This window comes from Chrysochloris asiatica, unplaced genomic scaffold, assembly GCF_000296735.1.
Source record: "Chrysochloris asiatica unplaced genomic scaffold, ChrAsi1.0 scaffold00048, whole genome shotgun sequence".
NCBI classification, from domain to species: Eukaryota; Metazoa; Chordata; class Mammalia; order Afrosoricida; family Chrysochloridae; genus Chrysochloris; species Chrysochloris asiatica.
In genome coordinates, this window is record NW_006408566.1 from 8,379,701 (window position 1) to 8,398,252 (window position 18,552).

At 39.2% G+C, this 18,552-nt stretch overlaps 1 pseudogene; it reads left to right on the forward strand.

The window, feature by feature from the left end:
- Positions 1-2,126: 2,126 nt before the first annotated feature.
- LOC102834551 overlaps positions 2,127-18,552 on the forward strand; it is an 89,450-nt pseudogene continuing 73,024 nt past the window's right edge.

The following is an 18,552-nucleotide window of genomic DNA, read 5'->3' on the forward strand; positions in this document are numbered from 1 at the left end:
GGACAAGACATTCTACGACATCAGAAAAATAAAACAAAAAAACCTACTTCCATCCAGTAGATTTTTGACTCATAGCAAAACTACAGGGCATAGTAGAGCAGGACTGTAGAGTTTCTTTTAAGACTTTACAGTTTATAAATCTTTACAGAAGCAGTCTGCCCCATCTTTTTCCCCTCATGGGTTTGAAATATCAAATTCAGTTAGCAGCTGAGTGTTTTAACCACTGCACCCCCAAGGTTCCTAAGAAAAAGAAACTCCTTGCCTATTGCAGCCATTTTATAACCAATGTTCTGTTGCTTTCAGATGAATGCAACCTTAACTGATAAAATATCACAAATAGATCTTAATTGGATTCTTCTTTTTCTCTCATCATCTTGTTTAATTCAAAAATTAAATCCCTGCACTTGGAAATAGTTCCCATCTATTATATCCATTTACTATGAATGACCATTCTTCATTAACCTTTAAATGCCTCCTCTAAAACTAGTTCTCAGCCATGCAAAAGTGTGAAATCAGGAGCTGGAATCTGCTAGAAACAACTTACACTGAAAAGTAAAGATGACAACTCATTCTGCTATATACTTTTGCCTGTACTCCAAATAGGGAAAATATACTTTTTCCAAGATTCATTGGTATTCTTCAGATGTATCTCCACTTAACTGAAGATCATAGCTAAGTAGGAGGTGTGATTCACAAAAATAGAGTTTTCCTCTTATAATTTTCACCCATTGAATAAAATTTAAAATATTATCTATGCAATATACAACAGAAAGTCTTGGAGTCTCATACTTCTCTTCATGCAGAGAATGATAAAATAGAAATTTTACCATTTATCCAAAATGTTCACACCCAAGCTTCTTCAGAATGAAAAGAGTTGCATAGGCTTGCTTCAATTTTGCATTCTAAGTGCAATAATTACAAAGATCTATAGACACCGATTTTACACTTCAAAAATGTAAATATGAAAAAAAATGTGAATATGTAAAGTTATAGCAATGACTTTATATATTCAGTTGGGAATGTGTTTAGCTGGGAGTAACAGAAAATCTAACAAATAGTAGAAGGAACAATTAGTTTATTTTTCTTATGAAACAAAGTCTGGAGGTAGACAGGGCAAAGCTGCTATAACTACTGTAAGGCATCATCAATGATCCACGCTACATCTCTCCTTCAGCTTCTTCTTCCTATGCGTACAGTTCTATCCCTCATGATTGCAAACTTGTTGCTCACCTAAAGGCAGGGCATCTCTTCTCCATGGAGAAAGTAGGGGTTAAATTTTCTAAACAATTGGGCTACAAGTTCAGATTTTTAAACATTCCTGTTTTATGTTTTTTTTAAAGTACCATCATATCATCACAATATATTAAAGCTATTTTCCCATTTGAAAAGAGTACTGAAAATTCATGCCTCGCTTTTAATTTTTAAAAAATCGTCTCAAAAGGACTGTCTGATTTCCAAAAGAAAACATACGATTAGGAAATCCTTAGAAATCCGAATAAATAAGCCTTGTCATTATTTAATTGAAAGAATATAGGCTCCTGTATGGTCTCTCAAAATCTCCATTTTCTTACATATAGGACAATGAGGTTGAATCAGACAGTTCAAGTTCAGTTCTGAAAATGGTATCATTCTATGAGTGCCATAAACCAGGGGAGCCAAAGAATCCTGCTTATCTTTTCCTTAACCTACTCAAAATCAGCAAGTTATTTGTACAAATACTGTCATTTATTTTCTGTGAGATTTAAAGTATCCATCTGAGAAAGGTTTTTTTGTGTTTTGTTTGACACATTTCTAAGGAGGTGGAGATGGATAAAAGGTACTAATATTTCTCAAATGCTTTAGGACAGCCTGGAGAAAATATTCCATAGAGCAAATAACACATATGCAGATTTCTTTCTTAGATTCTACTGATAGGGTGTAACTTGACATTTAATTATTCAATTACAGTAAAATTAGTTAACTTTATTTAAATAAACTGCATTCCAATTTTTTAAACAGATACTGAGACTATATCTAGAACTAAAACTACAGAAAAACAATTAAGTTAGTGTTGTCAACCATGTTAATAGAAAATGTGGCTGAGAAGTTAAACTAGTTTTATAAGCATATTCTTCTGTCCCGGAAAGATGGTGTACATTAATCTTGACCTGCTCTTTCCCACTCGAAATAATGCAAGAGGTAACCAAAAAAGGTTTTTTTTTTTCTGAGAGGTAACTCAGAAAAGTATAAAGAGGGAGGTGGACTAGTTAATGACCGCAAGACTCAACAGCAAATGGTGACCCAGACCTAAAGACGTCCCCCTTTCAACCCAACTAAAAAAGATGATGCAAGATGATTGTCTTTGGAATTCTTCCAGCAACATCAGGTTTCTTGGCAATACCAGTAGGGGAAATCCTGCCACAACAGACTTGGAAATGCAGGTCAAATAATTTTTTGTCATACCTAGAGGCACCAGGAGGCCTGAAATGAGAAAACAGATAGTAAAGTGGAAGATCTACACCCTGAAGATGATGCAGAGAAATTGAATCACTCATTCATTGCTGGTGGGAATATAAAATGGTGCAGCCACTCTATAAAACAATTTGGCATTTTCTCATAACACTAAACAAGTAATTCTTTGTGTATAACAACAACAAAACAAACAAGTCATTATCCTACAGCTCAACAATTGAACTCAACAACAATTTGAGCATTTATTCCAGAGAAAGGAAAACATATTTTCACACAAAATCCAGCATAGCAGTCTTATAACAGCAAAAACTGGAAACAACCCAGATGTCCTTCAGCTGGCTGAACAAGCTGTGATACAGCTGTGCATGGAACACTACTCAGCAATAAAAAAGAATGAGCTATTGATACAACAACTTGAATGAAACTCTGAGGAATTATGGTGAGCTAAAAAAAAAAGTTATGAAATCTATGTTATATATATATATATATATATATATATATATATATATATATATATGTAGGTAAAAGTTATATAACATTTTTTAAATACCCAAATTATACAAATGAAGAACATATCAGTGATTTCTAGAGGTTAACAGTGAGGTACTAGAGCAGGAGAAAGGTGAATGTTTGTTGAAACTTTCTGCATTTTGACTGTTCTGTATAGTAGATGCACAAATCTTCACATGTGATAAGACTGCAGAGCTAGTCTCATACACATACAAATGAATATATGAAAAACTGGTGAAATCTGAATGAGATCTATAGATTGTATCAATGCCAATTTTATGGATGTGAATTTGTATTCCTTTTCAAGGATTATTATTGAAGAAAAGTGGGTACATAGGATTACAACTGCATGTTAGTCTACAATTGTCTCAAAAGGTTTCACTAAAAACAAAAATGAGTGAAAGTTGTGGAGAAGTAGGTTTCTCACATAGTCTCGCAATATCACCTTACAGAGTGATACTTATTAACTTAATAGTAAAACAAAGTTTCAAAAGAGAAATTGGGTAGATACCACCTTTTAAGTGAGATACTTAGTGAGGACTAATGGGACAACCTGCGTCTCCTGCTGATGCATTGAGAAGTATGCTCACCTGTGTAGGTATCTTCTGACTAAAAATGTTTGACTGGAAGCGAATCAAGGGAGTTGATAACTGGACAGTTCCAGCATGTGCCACATTCTATAAAACAAACTGTCATGGACGAACGTGGCAAATAGGTTAACGGAACAAAAGGCAAAGAAAGGAAGGAAGGGAGACAGAGGGGTCTATATAATTAAATATAAAAGCAATCTGTGAAGGGATTGGGGAGGATAAATAACTGAAAGTAGTCTGTTTTCTGGGTGGACACATTCACAGACAAATTTCTTATTCCACCACCAAGGCAGACTAAGCTAATGTGACCCAAATTCCCTGGTGCTAGAAACACATAGACATTAAGATAAAATAAGATCAGCAAAATAAATGGTTTCAAATTGTTAAACTATTTAAGAAAATGAAAATCCTATAGTATCAGAAAAGAAGCAAATGTCACAATACATAGTACATAAATCAGCACTACAGATGCCCAAAGAGATACCGAACTTAAACAGGCATTAATGGCTAACTGTTGTTGCTATTAAGTGCCATCAAGTCGGTTCTGACTCATAGAGACCAGTATAGGGTTTCCAAGGAGCAGCTGGTGAGCAGCTGGTAAGCTTGAAATGCTGACCTTGTGGTTAAACTGACTTTGCAGTCCATCGCACTAACCCACAGCACCACATCAGGACTCTAGTAACTGACTTGTTAGCGGTGGTTATGTGCCGTGGAGTCGGTTCCAACTTACAGCGATCCTATACAGGGTTTTCGAGGCTGTAAATCTTTACAGGAGCAGAAAGCCTCATCTTTCTCCTGCGGAACAGCTGGTCGTTTCCAAGTGCTGACCCTAAGGTCAGCAGGCCGATTGGTAACCACTCTACTACAGGCTGAGAATTTCATGTGGGTTTTAGAACATATAACTTGGTGGGAAGGACTGGAGTTAGTACTTCTTCATAAAGCCAGAACCCTGGAAAAATTGATGTTTTATATAAAAAGAACTAGAAACCTTACTTGGGCAATGAGCAATAGAAAAAATAGCTTGGCTCTGGTGTGGCACTGTGGGCTAATGTGTCAGACTGCAAAGTCGTTTGAACAGCAATGTCAGTGGTTCAAGCTCACCAGTTGCTCGTTGGAAACCCTATACAGGGTAGCTATGGGTTGGAATTGACTCAAAGGCACTTAACAACAACACCAATAAAAATTTTTTTTTTTTAAAGTACTCTTTGAGTTAAACCCCTAGACCTAAACATTCACACAGAGTTTGAATTTATATTACCTGCATGGTAATATAAATATAGAATCAACTCAGGAGACAATGACATAATGTCTTCAAAGTGATAAGAAAAATAATTGTAAACTTATAATTTTGTTCCCAGGAGCTCTGGTAACATAATCGTTATGAATCAGGCTGAGAACCCAAGAATCGCATGCCAAGAAATTAATGTAAAAGCTGATTCCAGACTAATGAACCCCCCTAGACCGTTCTACAGAAGCAATCACAATATCATTCTATAGGAAAACTTTCATAAACTGGGAAAAATATGACTCCTGGCTGGAGATAACCCATAATTCAAGTAACAAACCACATGAGGGAATTATTCACTATGAGGAAGAACCATCAGACCCCAACACTGGGATGAGTAAATCCAGTGAAAGAGACTATTAAAGAAGTACAGGTGCAATGATTAAAGAAGTAAAATTAGGATAGAACCCCTAATGAAAATATAAGAACTGAGGGGGGCAAAAAAACCCAAAAAGATATGAAAACACATTAAATTACACTTCTAGAAATAAAAGATAAATCACAGTTCAGTAAACAATTTAAACAATAGACAAGTCACCAATGAGGAAAGGATTAGTTAACTAAAAATAAATGGTTCTCAATAATTAATGAAATGCCTCTTTAGAATATTTCTTAACTGATTGTAATGCAGAGGTAACTGACATGAGAGGTAGAACAAAAAGGTTTAACATTAGTAAGAATTCCAGAGAAAAGAATGGAATGGAGAAAAAAGATAACAATATATGAAGACATAACACTACAGATTTTTAAGATTTCAAGCAACAGAACAGTCATTTGATTAAAGAAGCTCAAGAAATACCAGGAAGGAAAAATAAAAACAAATTCACATCTAGTTATGTCATGTTGAAACTGAAGAATATCAAAGACACCAACGAACACTGAAGAGTAATCTTCAAAGCAATCAAGGCACAAGCCACTCATGATTAACAAAAGCAGTCACTTCAAAGTGATGAGAAAAGTAATTTTGAACTTAGAATTTTGTTCCCAGACTATATATTATTCAAATTTTAGAATGAAATAGAGTTTAAAACCAACAAACAACAAAAGCTTAATATGTGTATGCACATAATGGCATTATTATGCCATAATATGCGTACACATCCATAAGAAGGGATTTGAATCTAGAGGAAGGATACAAGGAGCAATGTAAGAAAGGGCAGTGCAGGTAAGCCTGAATAAATGATCATTGACTGGAAAAAAAAATATGGAAAACTCTAATTACATGAAAAAGAAAAAAGGACACAGGAATGTAAACTATGTGATAGAACTGTGCATTATGATGGAATAGAGAATGGTGGTGGTGGTGGTTGTGTCCTGACTTCCGACCCATAGTGACCATATTTCTGATAGCCCTGGTCAGCAGTTCAAATCTACCAGCCTCTTTGTGTGATAAAAATGAGGATTTCTGCTCCCGTAAAGATTTACAGCCACAGAAATCCTATACAGGGGTCACTATGAGTCAGAACCAACTCAGTGGTACACAAGTACCAACAATCATAGGGTTTCTCAGGGTGTGCATTAATGCACTGGACTGCAAAGTCAGTTTGAATGGCAAAGTCAGAAATTCAAGCTCACCAACCATTCCTCCAAAACCCTATACAGGGTTGCTATGGGTCAGAGTTTATAACCTCATATGCATGCGAAAGCTGGACAGTGAGTAGGGAAGACCATAAAAGAATTGATGCCTTTGAGTTATGGTGTTGGAGGAGAATATTGAAAGTGCATGGGCTGCCAAAAGAACCAACAGATCCATTTTGGAAGAAGTGCAGCCAGACTGTTCCTTACAAGCCAAGATGGCCAAACTTCGTCTCTCCTACTTCAGACATATTGTCAGGAGGGACCAGTCACTAGAGAAGGATATCATGTTTGCTAAGGTGGAGGGTCAAGTGGCAGCATCGATGGACTCAAGCATGGCAACAGTAGTGAGGTTGGCTCAGGATCGGGCAGTGTTGCATTCTGCTGTGCATAAGGTTGCTATGAGTAGGTACCGACTCGATGGCACGTAACAACACAACATGGGTCAGAACCGACCACGACACGTAGCAACAACAGCAACAAATCTTTACAGGAGCAGAAAACTTTATCTTTTCCCCAGTAAGATCGAAATGCTGAACTTGGAGTTAACCGCACAACTCCTAACCTGAGATGTCACCATAGCTCTTCTAATATGGAGAATAATCAGAATTAAGACATTTTAAGTATTAGTCAAGGAGTTCTGGTGTGGCGCTATAGGATTGGCACTGGACTCCTAACCACAAGGTTGACAGTTCAAACGCACCAGTCACTTGAAAACACCATATAGGGTTGCTATGAGTCAGAACAAACTCAACAGCATTGCCACACCTTTCTTCCAAAGAGCTGCTGGTGGATTTGAACCACAGGCTTTTCGATTATCAGTGGAGCATTTATCCACTGTCAATGGAGCATTTATCCAGGGCTCCTTAAAGTACCTCAATAAGCCCAGAGTCCAGAAAGAATGTTAAAACTAGGAGAGACAGAAGGAAGAGAAGGAAGGACATGAGAGTGCCCCTTCATTAAGAAGGGCCACTGCATTTTGAAACATGTAAGTCATAAAACTGGGTAGCTGGCTCTGAAATGAAGCGTGTTTTTGTTGTTGATGTTGTTGTTAACTGCAGTTGAGTCGTTTCCATCTCATAGCGACCCTGTATAGAGTTTTCAAAGAGCAACTGATGAGTTTAAAGTGCCGACTTTGCAGTTCAAATCAACCTTGCAGTCCAGTGCTTTATCTCACAGCACTATACCAGGACTCTGATATGAAGTTTAGTGAGCTGGGTTTTTGTTTTTGCTTTTTTTTTTTTTTTTAAAGGATAGCCCTTGTTATCAACACCTGAAGAAAAATGGGGAAGGCAGGAAAAATGAGCAAAGGGAGAAGTCAAGCTACAACCCAAGTCATACAGAGAGCTCTAGAACTGGGGTGTCCTTCAGAGTTGGCTTGGGCTGAGAGGTCCGGGCCTTTATACTTCCAACAACAATGACAACTTCATGGATCAGTCACTGGAGATGGGCCAACCTGGAAGGGGCCATGCATAGGGAAAGGTCCTAAATTTAACTGAGGCAGTCCCTGAAGGGGCTGACCATGGAAGGCCATCTGCTGATAGAATTTCTAGTACTGAAGAAACAAGTCCTTCTTTAAATAAAGATTTAGCACATCACAAAAACCCATTGCTGTAGTCAATTCCAACTCATAAAGATCCTATGGGACAAGATGAAACTGCCCCATAGGGTTTCTATAGCTGCAGATCTTTACAGAAGCATGTTGCCACATCTTTCTCCTATGGAGTAGTGACGGATTTGAATTGCTGACCTTTCTGTTAGCAACAGAGCACTTTAGTCACCAACGCTCCTTCTGGCACTCCACGGTGTTCACTTGTTTTTGTTGTGTGCAATCAAGTTGGTTGCAACTCCTAGCAACCCTGTATAGGGTTTGAACCACCAACCTTTTGGTTAGCAGCCCAATGCTTATCCTACAGTGCTACACCAGGACTCCACAGTGTCCAGTATATCACCACAAATTGCTGTAATAACCAATACTCATAGGAACTCATTTGTCTGATGACCAACAACAGCTCCACATCTTCTAGAAGTGCGCTGCTTAAATTCTCATGAAAAGAGCAATGGTGAAGGTTGATGCTAGAATACAAGATAAATTCAGATTTTAACCTCCAAATCTTCTGAACTCAAGTTACTCATGTACCTCTTGCTTCCTACCCAAAGTAAACCAAATATGATATTAAAAGCAACTTTGGCCTCTTATTTAGTTGCTATTTTAAATCTTCAATTTATAAACCAAAATGAAAATATTAGTTCTATGTTTAGTACCATTATCAAACATGAATCCTTAGTTGTATATACACTGTATTTGTTATTGGTAGTAACTATAAATGTTATTAGTAAATACCTGCCATTAGATGGATAAATAACTCCGAGATTAGAAAACAGGATATGATTGATTCCTTTTACCTCAAACAAAAACCAACTCTATTCCAAAAGCGAATAAGCATGTCCAAGGGGTACCCTCTAGAGAAAATCTAGATAATTCACCTTTACAATATGTCAAGTCAGAAATATACTAAAAGGAAAATCAGTTGAGGAAAAAATTACAAGTAGACACACTGCGAAATTAGTTCACTCACAAATGTGATAACAGAGAGATAAACTCAATCAACCATGCCATCTTAACGATTCCAGTATAGTTTAAAATTTTACTTGTTTATGTATTTATTTTTTATTTACTTACCTGTTTACTTTAAATTAACCAATTGGAATTATGTCATTTAAAATAGAAACAGCTAGTGAATGTATTACTACTCAAGTCCTACAGTTACTTCTTAGAAGAGTTGAACAAGCCAATGTAATGTTGTAGACATATATTGACATTAAAAAAGGGCTTCTCTTTGGGGATGTCAGAGATAAATAAAGTAGCCTGAGAAGGAAGTACAACTGAATATCTTTTACCTGAAGTGAAATCCTTGTCCTAATACATTTTCTTAATTTATGTGCAGACCCTTCACTTTATACAGCTCCGGTTGTATTTAAAAACATATTGAAGTACCCAAATGGTTTGTATTTTTGTTTTCTGTCAGTTATTGACATATTGATTCTCTCTCAGTAAAAGGAAAGGGGGTCAGATGTAAAATTGGTATTTTTAGTATGCTCAAATCCAATCATTGTCTCTCTCTTAAACTCTGTTTTGTTTTTCAAAAAAAAAGGAAAGGGGAAGAGGGATGTGATCTACTTAAAATAATAATAATAATAATAACCAGCATCTGGACTTTTAGGTGTTTTTGTTTGTTTGTTTTTCTTTTCAATTTAATGTGTCTTTTAATTCAAGGGTTTCAAGCAGTGGAAACCTCTAAATGTACAAGTAAATGTAAACTGCAATGCAATGTAAAATGGGATGTAATTCAAGGCACAGGTCTTCTTTCATACAGATCTAAGCTGAAGAAGGCATAGATTGAACATTTCTGTTTATTAGCATCATAGATATGTGATATAAATATTATGTAAATGAAATTTTAGAAGAGCGCCTAGAAGTATTGCTTAAAATTTACCTCAGTTAAATTTGCCAGTATGTGTGTGTGAATACAGATGAGGGGGCTTCAAAAACTCCTGGAAAAAAATGGAATTAAAGGATAATGGGGTTTTTCCAGGAACTTTTTGGATCCCTCTCGTATAGCCCGTCATCTTTAAAATGAGTAAGACTGTAATTAAGAGCTAATTCCCCTGTGCTCTCCTCTTAATATTTGCCCGTTGGCTACAGTAGGTTCGAATTTTTGTTACACGTATGGCACCTGCACTGTAAGTCTGTGAAAAAGGAAAAGAAAGGAGCAAAATAGAAAAATGAGATAAGAAAATAAGCAGATATCTGGGGGGTGGGGGAGAGCACGAACCTATCTCCAGCCGCACTTTTCTTGTAGCTTAGAAAACACCAGATCCTGAACACAACACCAGACAGAGCTTGCCAAAAGTTTCTGGTAGATCTTTCTTGGTGCTGAGGTTTCGGTGCTCCCCACTTGGTGTCCAGCCATATGGGCATATTGGACTATCCTAGGAGCCAGCAAACTCTTCAGTACTTTAGTCTCCCTGGCGCCGGTTGTCAATTACCAGTCACCGCGCACCCATTTTATTAACCACTCTGGATGTTCCAGTCAGGCATCCTTCTGCCTTTTTCAATCCTCCCTCGGTTCTCTCTTCTTCTCAGTGACTTGCCTAAAGGTCCGAGGCCGGAGGCTGGCGCAGAGAATGAGAGAGCCAAAGGAAAAGGGACGGTTGGCAGATTTACAAGCGGAACAAGGAACCGGTCAAGAAGATCAACCTTGCACGGTGGCCCCATCCAGACCTTCCCCCTAGTCTGTCCCGCAGCAACCCACACTCTCCATTTCGCCCCCAAGACCGGATAAAGAAAAAAAAGTGGGAGTAATATCCCCCTAGCATCTTGTGCAGACCTTACCTCTGGCTACACTCACAGAAGCCGTCCTCCTCCTGCCTGAGGCGTCTCTGCTGCACCGCGCACCGCTGCTGCAGCGCTCTGGACACCCGAGCTCGAGCCTCGGTTCTGCCGGGTGCGTCTAGTCCGGGAAAGGCAAGCGAGCCTTCGAGCACTCGGAGGGAGTGGGGGTGGGGGGCAAGAGCTCAGCCCGGAAGACGCTTGCTTGCAGCCCGGCGGGCGACGAGGAGCCCGCAGCCGCCCAAGCAGTGCAGTGAGCTTAGGGAAGGAGCGCGCTGGCCCGGGCAGCTGCGAGGTGCGCCCGCGGACCAGCTGTCCAACTGGCTTGGGGAACCCGGGTTTGGGCAACACTGGCGGCGGCGACGCTGTCCTGAGCTCCTCTTTCTTCTATTGGCCTTCCAAACCCCTCGCTTCACCCCAGGGAGACAGCTTGTCCGTGGCACTTGGTCTGCAGCGCTGCGCTCCTCAGCCCAGTGCGGGTAATAACAATGTGACCGTTAGGCTCGGACTAGCTGCTGTGTAGAAGGTTGTAGCAGCAAAGGCCACCACCTGTCAATTCTAAGGAGCAAAGCACACCGTGCCCAGCGGCTGGCATCACCCGGACTCCCCACCCTGCTTATTTTCCTCTCCTACATACCTCGCCAACCCCCCGCAATACTCCACGGACACGATACTAGGGGAGTTTTGCAATATAGTCCTCTCTCCCAGCCAGGAGCTCACAGCTTATCCTTGGCTACCAGAATTGAAGAATTACGCACAGCCCTGCTTGCCTATCCAAAGCCAGCTGCCGAAAATCCTGGTTTGAACCCCACACTCGCCTCTCCCCTTTCCGGCCCCTCTACGCCCCCATTCATAATCCCAGCGGTCGTCTGCCACTACATACCCTCCCCCAGCCGCCCGCGTACGCTTGTATTCACCGCCCCTAGAATGTGTCAGTCACTCTCTATTCATCTGCCTTGAATACCGTACTAGAAGCACCGCAGCCTCGGGCTGCACAAAGGGGGTTAGAGGAGTGGGGTCTGTGCGCAGAGCCGAGTGGGGAGAGGCAAGCGTACTGGCGAGTGTGGCACGTTGCAGGGAGAGAGCGGGTAGGAGGGTGGGGGCCCTCTGCTCTCCTGTTGCACAAAGGAGCTACAGAATGAGATCAGCACTCATCTACTGAAGCAAGACGTCAGATCTCCCACCAATATACCCTGGGAGTGGGTCCCACAACTTAGGAATTCGTGTAACACAGTAGCAGGCACCGGGAACCTGCCTGACTCTGCTATAAGAACGCTTTTGAGTGGAGGCCTGCCCTTTAGAGGAGTAGGAAAGGATGGGTTCCTGTTCCCTGGTTATCTAGCCCTTCAGAGAATGAGAAAAAGGAGAAAACTGCTAAGGAAAAGAGAAGGAAGACAAGGATGAAGTAACTTTTTTGTATTGAACTACTAAACTAGTCATAGACCAGGAGGATTTTAATGAATAAAATTGACCTATTAACTCATTTTAATAAACATTTATGGAACACCTATTTTGCATTAATCACAGTGCATTATGCCAGGTGCTGGGCATATGAAGATGGTTAAGACACAGTTCCTGCACACACAGAGCAAAGAGTCTAACAGAAAAAAAGCAACTATGGAAAACCAAAACAGTGCAATATGATTTTAACAAATCATAATCTCAATCATATAACAGAAACACATGGCACCAAAGCTCACTGTTGAATATTTCATCTGAACTGTGTAGGACAAATTGAAACTAGATAAGGAAGAGACAGTAACTTTGTTATTCACCCATTCACCCAAACCGTCATTCATACTCACGCAATGAAACACACATCTGAGATCCTAAGAACTAGAGATTTAGTAGATTTCTTATCTACACTCTTTCCTCTCACCATTTTGGAGGAAACATTTCCATAGGCTGTCCCTTGGAGCCAAAAATATTCAGTTCTTCTCAGCAGAAGCAATGTGTCCAAGGCTTAATCTGCCTTCTTAGACTTGTTGCTTTAAAGTCTATAAAATTCACCTTGAACATTACCTTGAAATTGAGCCGCAAACTACAATTAGTCACACTGAGGCAATAAGCATCTGGAGGGAAGCCAACAAATCTAGCAATCAAGTCAGGACTCTAACAGCCTCTGTCTGTGAAATGGTGATAATATAATCTCTTTATCCTGGACTACAATCAGAATTAATTAGTCAGACATATTAAATATAAAGAGATCAGTGCCTGAATAGAGTGTGAGATGATTGAATCTAGGACCATTTTGAGTGACATGTCCACCTCTCTCAATAGCAGATCTTTGAAAGGTATTAGTGGCTACTACAGCTCCCAAGTTTATTACATCATATTCAGAAGAATTCAGAGTTTTTGTGGATTCCAGTTTGAATATAATGTCAGCTATTTCAATATCTTTCCCATTTCTTCCTATAAATTATTCAATAATACAGCAAATGAAAAGTGTCAATTCCATTTTCAGCAAAAGTATGTAAAATTTACCCACAAACCACAAAATTATTGTAAAGGTTGCCAAAAGGAGCTGAATTTGGGCAGAAGATGTATGGAAACGGCCAAGGGAGGAGTAAAGGGAACCAGCATTATAGCTATCAGAAGGTGCTAGCCGGAAGTATGCAATCCCTGGAGAAGGACATCATGCTTGGTAAAATGGAAGGTCGGCATAAAAGAGGAAGGCCCCCAACGAGATGGATTGGCATGGTGGCAGCAGCAATGGGCTCAAGTGTAACAAGGATTGTGAGGTTGGTGCAGGACTGGGCAGTGATTCATTCTGCTATGCACAGGTTAGCTACCTATGAGTCGGTACTGACTCCATGTCACCTAACAACAACATACAATACTAAAGCCATGTCTCTCAAAAACTGGCACAAGAGTAGAATGAGTAGATTCAGAATGGGCTCATGGGGATGTGGAGAAAGGAGACACAGAGTTTCAAAGGAGCACAGCAGCAGCAGATCTCAGGGTCAGCAAATTATAATTCATGAAGATAAGGTCGTCACTATGAAACCCTAGAGCGCACAGAGCTGGTGGCAGAAGCTAATTCACTTTAGAGACTCAGAGTAGGTGGGGTTACACATAGAATCATACAGAAAAGCTATAATTACAGGAAGCAGTCTGTTTTTGAAACAGTAGGAAAAGTGCATCTGTATATCACCCTAAAATAACGATTTTAAAAGCTGTCAGCTATCTCCCTACAGTTCATTGATGTCACATATTGGGATGGGCTCAGCTATGATTTCAGGCCTCAAAAAGGATGGCTTAGACACCCAGAGCCTTGTTCTACAGCTATTTTAGCCTCTAGGAGGCGAACTCTTTGAAAATCACTACTGTTGAGTACCTTCTGACATATTATTATGGCTGTTAAGTGCCATCAAGTTGGATTCAATTCACAGCGACTTGTATAAGAACAGCTGGTGAGTTTGAACCACTGACCACATAGTTAGCAGTCTGACATACAGCAACCCCATAAGTCACAGTAGAACTACACCATAGGTTTCCAAGGCTATAATCTTTGTTGTTATTATTGGTTGCTTTCTTGTTGTTATTTTCAAAGGCTGTGATCTTTATAGAACCAGACTGCTTAATCTGTCTCCCATGGAGCAGCTGGTGAGCTCAAAGCACAGAGTTCCTTAACCACTGTGCCACCAGAACTTACTTTCTAAGAGGTTAGCTCAGGCTTGAAGATGAGAAAGTTCTCAGGAGCAAGAGCAAATATGGGACTAGATGCACACATCCTTTTTAAGCAATAAGCCTTTGAATATGTCATGTTTGCTAATGTCCTTCAGTTAAAGCAAGTCAAGTTCAAAGTTAATGTGGGAGTGCACTACATAAGGGTGTAGTTATAAGAAGATGTCGATTATTAAGAATCTTTAAAATAACTGTCTACCAAAGAAAGTGGGAGTTTTTTTTATTATGAGGACAGAAAACTACCTTGAAGCCTTCCCTACACAGACTTTGACAAGATAAATATAATTCATTAAATAATGAGTTGCTGTTGTTATGTGCAGTGGAGTCTGTTCCAATTCATAGCGACCCTCCACAGGGTTTCTGAGGCTATAAATCTTTATGGGAGCAGAAAGCCTCATCTTTCTCCCCTGGAACAGCTGGTAGTTTTGAACTGCTGACCCTGAGGTTGGCAGCCCAATTCATAATCATGAGTAGTGGTGAAGAAATTGGCACAGAGCAGGTATAAAGATACCATAAGAAAAAAAAAATGTTTTAAGAGCATTAAAGGTTACAAATAGATGAGAAAATAAAACTTTTGCCACAGAGCCAATAAGAAATATGACTATGCACTTTGCAATAAGTAAACACAAAAGACCAATATATACAGATAATACTTTAAGAGTATTTCTGTTGTTCAGGTTGTATTTTCACACGTTACAGATATTGACTGAACTGTTTCTCAACACAACTCTGCAGCTGCTTGTTGTCGTTGCTAGGTGCCATCAAGTGAGTTTGAACTCACAGTAACTCTATGCACAACAAAATCAAACACTGGCCAATCCTGCATCAACTTCACAGCTATTACATCTGAACCATTGCTGTTACCACTGTGTCAATTCATATCATAAGGGGTCATCCTCTTTGTCTGTGACTTTTCCAAGCGTGATGGCCTTCTCTAGAGACTGGTCTCTCCTACTAACATGACCAAAATACAAGGGATAAATTCTCGATATCTTTGCTTCTACGGAGCATTCTGGCTTTACTTTTTAGAAGTAGGCCATCTCTCCTTCTTCCTGGAGTCTGGAAGCTCAGATGAAACATGTCCACCATAGGTGACTCTGCTGTTTTTTAATTACCGGTGGCACAGCTTCCAGAATGACAGCAACACACAAGCCACCACAGTATGACAAACTGACAGACCAGACAAGTGGTGGCTTTAGTGGTTAGTGGGTAAATTTCAATAATTGTGGCATTAACTGCTCTTTATTGTAGGCATGGAGTCCTGGTGTGGTGTTATGGGTTAATGTGTCAGACTGCAAAGCCATTTGAACTGCAAGGTCGGTGGTTCAAGCTCACCAGCTGCTTCTTGGAAACCCTATACAGCGTCGCTATGGGTCAGAATCTACTTGAAGGCATTTAACATAACATGACACATTGTAGGTATATTAGTATTATCATATCACAAATAGGATTGTACTTCAAGATAGATCTTTAAATGTTCTTTTAGATGATGAATGTGATGCCATTCCTTTTCAGTTTGTCATTCCCAGCATAAATCATAGGATTATCTGATTCAAAATGGCCAATACCTGTCCTTTTTAACCTATTAATATTCAGTCATTTCTGATGACTTCCAATTTTCTTAGATACATACTACATACATTCCACATTTCAAGTATTAATGGATATTTGCAGCTATTGCTTCTCATTTTGAGTTGTGCTCCATCAACAAATGAAGGTCCTGAAAGCTTTGCTCCATTTATTTTGTTAAGGTCAACACTGCTTTAAGGAGACAGCTCTTCCCCAGTCATATTTTTGAATGCCTTCCACCCTGAGGGGAGTCCTGGTATAACACTGTAGTAGAAGCACTCACCTGCAATGTTGGTTTAAAGCTTTTGATTACATAACTATTTAGAGAAGTTAGTACTTAAACCCGGTAAATCTTGCTCTTGAGTCTGTGCTCTTTTTTATTATGTGATAACAGCTCTCTAAATGAAGCATAGTGGTAGGGGTGGTGGAAGTGTGCTTTGGAGTCGGTTCTCACTCACAGCAACCCTGCATAGGGTTTCCGAGGCTGTAAATCTTTACAGGAGCAGAAAGACTCATCTTTCTCCCATGCAACAGCTGGTAGTTTCGAACTGCTGACCTTGTGGTTAGCAGACTGACTCATAACCACTATGCTACTATTTGTTGTTGTGTTGACTAGAGCTCTTTAAATGAAGCATTGTTGTTGTTGTTAAGTGCCGTGGAGTCAGTTCTGACCCATAGAGACCCTGTACAGGGTTTCCAAGGCTGTAAATCTTTACAGGAGCAGAAAGCCTCATCTTTCTCCCGCAGAGTGGCTGGTAGTTTCGAACCGCTGACCTTAAGGTTCACAGCCCAATTTGTAACCACTACGCTACCAGAGCTTAATTTAAATACAGCAATATACGTGATCCATAAGAAACACAAAGCACAAAGAAACTCTGGGAAGAGCTGAACAGGTTACAATGAGCTGGTTATCAATCAGGTAAAAACAAAGAGGGTAGGGGGGAAATACTAGTGTAATAAAGACAAAATTGGAAGAAATAAAAAAGGAATAAACACTGTGGATAAATAAGAAAGAGATGACAGTCTTAAAAGTAGGGAAAATTAAATGAAAATATAGAGAAATACTTTGAAAAGTATTTCTGTGAAGATGATAATGATGGGAGAAATAGAATAGGGACAACATACATATAATTGAAGCTGTTGACGAAGAAAATTTTAACAGTGGAACACAGCAAATAACCTGTAATATAAATTTTAAAGAGCTTTCCTGAAATTAAAAAGGAAAATAAACACCACTTACCAGCCACAAAGATTTATAATAGTTAACAACAAGATTCATGTTAATAAATTATTGAACTTTTACTATAAATATCACTAATACAGAAAAGCAAAATTACCAAGTCATGTATAACGAAAAATAAATCAACCTACCCTCAGATTTCTTCAAAGCAACATTTAACACTTAATGTCAATGGAGCAAAACTTATGACATTCTCAAGGAAAGAAAATGTGATCCAAAGGTTTTATATCCAGATGAATTGTCCTTCAAGTATAAAGGTCATAGTTTTAATACACTGGAAGTCAAAGAATTTCCCTCCTTTATGAGAAATTTATTACAATAAATTTGCGGTAACCTTCTTAAAAGAATTATGGGGAGAATTAAACATATTTTTACTATAAACACTAAGACTATTAGAAATATATAAATGTTACAAAGTCTGGCAAGGTAGAAATGAGTGAAAAATAAGCCTGGGGAAGGAAAAAAGATAGTGAGAATTAGAATAAGTTCACTGACTCATCTATAACTACTGGGGGTAAAAATGTCAGTTAAAGCTGACATTATTAGTAATAGGTCAAGTATGTGCTAGAATACAAACACTAAGAAATTTATATATTTGTTTTAACAGAACACAATAGTGAAGAAAATACAGTGCAGAAGAGGATGTATATTCATCTTATCATGTCTCATAATGTTGTTGTTGTCCTTAGGTGCCATTGAGTTGGTTCTGACTCATAACAACCTCATGTTCAACAGAATGAAACACTGACCAGTCCTGTACCTTCTCCACTATTGTTGTTAAGCTTGAGCCCATTGCTGCTACCACTGTGCTAATCCATTTCATTGGAAGTCTTCCTCTTTTCCTCAAATCCTTCATCTTAGCAAGCATGATGTCCTTCTCCAGGGATTGATCCCTCTTGATGACATGTCCAAAGTTTGATAGAGAGAAGTCTTGCCATCCTAGATTCTAATGAGCAGTCTGGTTTTACTTCATCCAACACAGATTAATTTGTTCTTCTAGCAGCCCATAGTATTTTTGATATTTTCTCCACCGTAACTCACATGCATCAATTTTTCTGTGGTCTTCTTTATTCATTGCCCATCTTTCACATGTATCTGAAGCTACCGAAAATACCATGACTTGGGTCAAGTGCACCTTAGTCCTCAAACTGACATCTTTGCTCTTGAATACTTTAAAGAGGTCTTGTGCAGCAGACTTGCCTAATGCACCACATCATTTGATTTTTTGACTGCTCTTTCCATAAATGCTGAT